Source organism: Cibotium barometz, chromosome 14 (genome assembly GCF_041138505.1).
Source record: "Cibotium barometz isolate CiBa-2024 chromosome 14, ASM4113850v1, whole genome shotgun sequence".
Classification (NCBI taxonomy): domain Eukaryota; kingdom Viridiplantae; phylum Streptophyta; class Polypodiopsida; order Cyatheales; family Cibotiaceae; genus Cibotium; species Cibotium barometz.
In genome coordinates, this window is record NC_141059.1 from 26,989,630 (window position 1) to 26,996,685 (window position 7,056).

A 7,056-nucleotide genomic window follows, 5' to 3' on the forward strand; every position below is an offset into this window, starting at 1 on the left:
AAATTTTTTCGAGTTTACCCTGAAATTCTTCATTCTTTTCAAACCCAGCAAATCCGCAATTGAGGACAATTGTAAACTCAAGCAAGAGGGATGTCATGAGAATATATTTTAAGTCCTCTAGAAAAATATTATTTATCCCCTCTTGAGTAATTTGGGGACGCCTAAGTTACTCTTGCGTCATGCCGGCTAGGTTAATATCGTGGGTGACACCACTATAAATATTAATACGTGCGGTATATGACGTATGTTTGAGGCCGTCTATGATTATTTCAGTTAGGTTTGTATTGGTAGGGTGATCCCTGGAAGTACTTATGCCTGGTAGTCATGAGTTGGTTATGATTTGTGCCTGTTTAATATTTGTGGGATTAATTTAATTATTAATTGGGCTTATATTTTCAGGTGATGAAGACTATGGGAATTGAAGAGTTTACTTTGGAAGAAATGTCTTGGTTCATCACATTTCATTTTTGGCAAGCGTAGTAGCTTGCAACCTTAGCAAATGATTTTTCCATTTTGAACTTTAGGAAAGATACATTTATAATGTGGAATTTATTAAAGCCTATGGCTTTACCCTAGTTCCAATATTATACACTCTATTTTTGTTAAAGAAGAGTGCCGTGCTCTCTAAAAGCACATTTTGTATATTTTGGGGGCTATGGCCTAATTTTGGTGGAAAGAAAGCTAATAAAGAAATACTCTTGTGTGGGGGAAAGGCCACGCACAAGAGGGGGGAAGATTGCACCCAATATGGTCTATTGAGCTAAGTATTTTAATTTTGTTAAGTGTTTGAATTTCAATTGATTTGATTTAGTTGAAGCTTGCAAAGCATTGGTTTTTATGGTTGAATCAATTCTTGTGAATTCTCTACTCTTCCACAATCTATCCTAGAATAAGATTCCAGTTACACTAGCCCCCATAGGGATAAAAATGACATGTTTTAGGCTAGTTAACTCCCTTTACACCCTTGATTAATTAACTTAAACACTTTCTAATACTTTCCATACATGGCCGAGTTTCCCTCCTTTTGGCCCTAATGGAAAGGTAGTATTCCCTTAATTAACTTAAACACTTCCTAATACTTTCCATACATGGCCGAGTTTTCCTCCTTTAACTTAAACACTTCCTAATACTTTCCATACATGGCCGAGTTTCCCTCCTTTAACTTAAACACTTCCTAATACTTTCCATACATGGCCGAGTTTCCCTCCTTTCGGCCCTAATGGAAAGATAGTATTCCTTTTTAAAGTAGAAGTTAAGGGGCTTATTGGCAATAAGCACCCCACCCACCTTCTACTTGTAGCTACAATAGAACTATTTTTTAAGGCCTCCTTTATGAGGTTTTACATTGGTTCAACACACAAATGCTTAGAAGTATCAAACTAGACACAAAATGGTGCTAATTAGATACCAAATGGTTTAGAGATAGTTTAGATAGGAGGTTTTGGTGCACTACTAAATAGGCTATGCAAAAGAAAATTAATATAATCTCCTATAAGTGGACACACCAAGGCCTGAAGAAAATCTTCCAAAGTCATCTTAAAATTTGAGTGTAGGGACCAAATGTGCATTTAGATGAATCGAGATGAGTTTTACTGTTGCACCATAATCTAAATGAGTCTAGAGGTGTGGATTTAGATGAGTCTAGATGTGTGTCAATGTTGCACCATAATTGTAAAACTTTTATATGGTGTAACATTGTACTTTAATTTGGTGGTATGATTAGTTTAGTCAAGTTGGACTCAACCATGAATAGTTGAATATAACCACCATGTGCATAGATTGTCCTTGGGATCTTACATGTAGACAACTTGCATATTCTTGCACACATCATTCACTCATCTACTTATACATGCCCTTATGCATATAACCTTCATCTCATCAGTTTTTGTTCATACTTATTGAATCTGTTTTCATTAGGTCACATGAGTTGGCAATGTGTAATCTCTTAAGTAATACATTTCTATTATTATCCATCCCAAGTTATTCTTTGTTTTTTGTGTGGAAGATTTTACATTTATATGTGCATAACAATATACAGCCTTTCTCTTCAAGGTTAGATATGTAACATTTTACAACCTTTAGGTTGAAGAGAAAGGTTAGATCATCTATCTCCTAATAAAATTATCTTTTTTTTTAAATTCTCTTGTTCATGATTCATAAGAACTTATGAAAAATCTCCTTATGCACGATGTAAAAGAGACTATATGCATAAGATCTTATGCATTAAGAATAAGCTCTTATGCATGATATCTTATGTGTAATGCATAAGAGACTATGTTTAAGAGACAATGCGTAAAGCATAAGCTATTTTCATACATGATGCATAATATTTTTGGCATGATAGACTTTGAATCAGCTCTTATGCATGCTTAAGTATAAGAGCTGATGCATTATGCATGAGACTATGCATATCATCTTATACATAGCAAATATAAAGATAGATTTTCTCATATAAAAAGAAAAACTCACCATTTCTTGGGAGGAAGAAGAAAGAAAGAGAAAGATGTGCAGAAAGAGAAGCGAAATTAGGAGAGACATTAAAAAAGAGAAAGAGATACACAAGAGATCACCTTCAAGAAAAGGCATTAGAAAGAGATACACAAGAAAGAGAAGGGAAAGAGAGATTACCTTCAAGCAAAAGCACTAAAAGAGAAAGAGAAAGAGATACACAAGAAAGAGAAGGGAAAGAGAGATTACCTTCAAGCAAAAGCACTAAAAGAGAAAGAGAAAGAGATACACAAGAGATTATCTTCAAGAAAAGGCATTAGAGAGAAAAAAGTAATGAAGAAAGAGAGATTACCTTCAAGAAAAAGCATTAGAAGAGAAAGAGAATGAGATACATAAGAGAATACCTTCAAGAAAAGTAATTAGAGAGAGAAAAGTAATGAAGAAAGAGAGATTACCTTCAAGAAAAACCATTAGAAGAGAAAGAGAAAGAGATACACAAGATATTACCTTCAAGAAAATGCATTAGAAGAGAAAGAGAAAGAGATACACAAGATATTACCTTCAAGAAAATGCATTAGAGAGAAAAAAGTAATGGACATGTTTCTGGCTATCTGGTTTTTGAAATTAAAAAAGTCATCACTAAAACTATCGTAATAATCCTTTTAATAGGCCTCCCAAAATAAGCCTTTTGTGATTTGTGATGCTTATTGCTTTGCTTTATTGCAACTCATTCTCTTATATGGAAACTCTAAGTAAAGGCATATAACCATTTAAAGTTTATTTTCACACATCTAGTATATGCACTCATGCTATACTTCTATCAAATTTGGCATCAAACTCCTCAAAGATATTTTTTTGAAAAAATATAGTTTTAAGAATCATGCTATTTAGGGTTATCCATTGTGCCTGATTGAAATAGAATTTGAGACCAAACCCTAAACCCTAGTATAAATGATTTTATGTGTTATTTTGACAAGACTTGGGGTGGGTGAATTAATAATTTAGTAGGTCATTCATTAAAAAACATTGTGGTCCACTAGCAGGAAGATATATTTAGTGGTTCTAGGGTTTTGAGTTTTAGTCAAGAAATTGTAATCATTCAAGTCTATGTTTTATGAATATCACCCATAAGGTTGAAGGTCCATTGTTCACAAAGTTACTTATTTTAACCTAATTTAGCGATGCTAGGGTTTAGGGTTTTAAGTTTTGATCAAGAAATTGTACTCATTGTGTATCAAGGACCTCAAGTCTATGTTTTATGAATATCACACATTGTATTCATTATTGTATTCATTGTGTATTAGGGACCCCAAGTCAATGTTTTATAAATATCACCCATAAGCTTAAGGGTCCATTTATCACAAAATTAATTATTTTAACCTAATACTTAAATCCTAAACCCTAGCACAAAGTATTTCATCTGTGATTTGGATAAAACTTTATGCCAGTGATTTTTATAAGTTAGTTGTTCATTTATAAGAGAATCATGGCCACCACTAAACGTATATTTTCTAGGGTTTAAGATTTGTGTTTTGGTAAAGAAAAAGTAATTTTGTGTACAAAGGACCCCTAATCTATGTTTAATGGCTACCACACATAGGCTTGGGGGTCCATCAAATCTTAAATCCTAAACCCTAGCACCATAGATTTCACATTGTGTGATTTGGACAAAACTTTGTGTAAGTGATATTGTAAGTTAGTTTTATTTGGTCATTCATATAAAAGTTTATGGTGGTGTACCACCCAGTTAATAATGCCAGTGGTACCAGTCATAAACATCCCTGAGACTTTAGCAATAGTATTAGTCTCAAAAACATCCCTAAGATGTTAGAGTTTTATAAGAAATGAAGGCAATAAATTACCTTTAATAATTTCTTAAATGTGATTAACTGGGTTTATAATGTAGTTAGGCTTAAATAAGATAAATTTACCTTTAATTTTATGTTAACTATAACCAATTGGATATAATTTATTTTTATGTAAACAATATCAGGTTACATTTGCATCAATTGAGATAAATTGACCTCAATTGATATTAGTTGGTGTTAATTGACAAGACGATCATTTTAATTATTTTTAAATTACAATAATTGGTATTAACTAGTGCATGTAATATTGGGTATCAATCATAATTTAGTGTAATCAAGAATAAGTGAGGCTTTAAATTAAGATTAACTAGCTTGATCTTAATCACCTCTTTTTGTATACATGTTGAATTGGGTTTTAGGTATAATAGAAATTAATTGAATCCATAAATGGTATGAAAGATAGTTCATGTGAAATATATGTTAGTGTGACACTCAATGCCCGCCTCTTAGCATGTATCTCACTTTGATGTATAATGCACATTTGTTAGGCCCCCATTATGAGGAGTAACCATGGTGCATATGTCTTTAGTGGGAACCCCAACTTAGACACCGATGGGGTCATTATTGTGACCATTGATAATGGTTAGGGGTATGAGCATTAGTTGGGGGAGTGAGGGAATATTTCCTAGAATATTACCTTGGATACCACGTCCATCATTAGTTGGCGATGGTCAGTGGGCCACGTTCTTGATACGTAGGCGGTGATCGTGTCTATGCAGTGTAAACACCCTCATTGTATATGCGTCTAGCACACTGCCTATAATACTATATATGGACATGGTTGCCATGAGCTAAGGTATCCAATGCTTGTTAGTATCCACCCCCTTCTACACTTCATACATCCTCCATCCAGAGTCTGTCTAGATTGCCATCTAAGCTCTACTTGAGAGCACACGAGTGGATAGCACCATCACTTGTACCTCTTAGGTATGATCAAAAAATTTGAATTCTCTCCATAGTGTATCTATTGCATCGTCTATTGCGCTTTGTCTTGCTATCTCTTTCTGTTGTGCCATATTCTTATATGGTATCAAAGCTTAGGTGCTCTTAGTAGGAATTGTAAGATTCCTCCCCAGCCTCTCAAAATGTCCAGCATCTTCCCCTGTAATCAATCCCTCTTCAGAAATATAAAAGACTTGTTTCTAACTGTTTTAACCTAGAGAGAGAAAATATTCTAGAAAGAGAATATTCAGATTTTGAATATTTTTGGATAGAAAAATATCTCATCCTATTAAAATAAGTTCCCCTGAAACAGAAATTCAAAAAGAATTTTCCAATGTGCAATTGGAATTAATCGGAAATGTGTATAAAGGACCTTAGCCTAAGGGTCTAGATTTTCAGAAATTTTTGGATTATGGTCCAATTAAGGTTCCTATGGGCCAATAGCATCAATCCATGTGTAGAGAGGAGATAAATCCAATTTTGTAAAAGAAGATATCCAAAAATGAGTAAATGCTCACATAAGATGAAGAGTTGAAAATGTACAAGGTTTATTAGTAAAAAAATTATGAGCAATATTAAAAGTATGACATATGTAAGGAAGGGGAGTTCTTTAAAGGAGGTGCATATTTCACATAAGATGAAGAGTTGAAAATGTACAAGGTTTATTAGTAAAAAATTATGAGCAATATTAAAAGTATGACATATGTAAGGAAGGGGAGTTCTTTAAAGGAGGTGCATATTTCACATAAGATGAAGAGTTGAAAATGTACAAGGTTTATTAGTAAAAAAACTATGAGCAATATTAAAAATATGAGATATTTTGGGTATAATGATTCCATTTTGACACATATGTAAGGAAGGGGAGTTCTTTAAAGGAGGTGCATATTTCACATGCTTGAATGAGTTTTAAACTCATAAAAATTGAGATATTTCATCTCTCCTCTCTCCTCATTCAAGTCCAGTTCCAAAAAGTTAGCTTAACTGACCTAAAAATGGTCAAATATTGACCAAACTGATTTAGAAAATTCTAGAATCAGTTTGTTTGGTTAGGAGCTCAATTTTTCCTATAAATAGAAGCCTCCCCCTTGTTGAAAAATATATAGTGTTTATGCATCGTTACTCTACTCCACCTAAGCCAAGAACTGTGAATTCATTTAATAATTCACTAGTTTTTGGAGCTTCCCTCTTTCTTCAATCCCCATTAGTGGCTCCATCAACATACTTAACCAATTGATTGGTTGGGGGCCTCTACCGTGAACAAAGAATCAAGCAAGTTGTAAGGTAATTAGTGAATATTGATCTTTCTATAATTTCTCAATGTTTCTCTCTTCTCAACCCCTCTCAAGCTTGAGAAGTTTAATTGGTATGGTTTTTTTTTAAATGCTATTGAAGTTTGAATAGTAGTGAAGAGTTACATAATGCTATTGAAGTTAATTTTCATTTATGTTTAAATTCTAATGATTTTTATGTAAATTCTCTCTCTCACTCAAGAAATGGTCATACTCATGACCCATTCTCAATCCAAATCAAGCTTTTCATAAAGCTTTTCCTAAACCAAGATTAAGCTATGCTTGAGGCCAAATTAATGGCTTTTTTCTATGCTTTTAGTTTATGTATATTAATGATTCAATCCATTATGAATTAATAATCCAATTAGAGATTATTTTAATTATTTCCTTAATGATAAGCATTATCCCTTAGAAAAATTGAGATTTATCAGTCATAGCAGCGGAGCTATGGCAAAATTTTTATAAAAATTATGCATAAAATAATTTCATTCAAAGCATAAAAAGAGGAC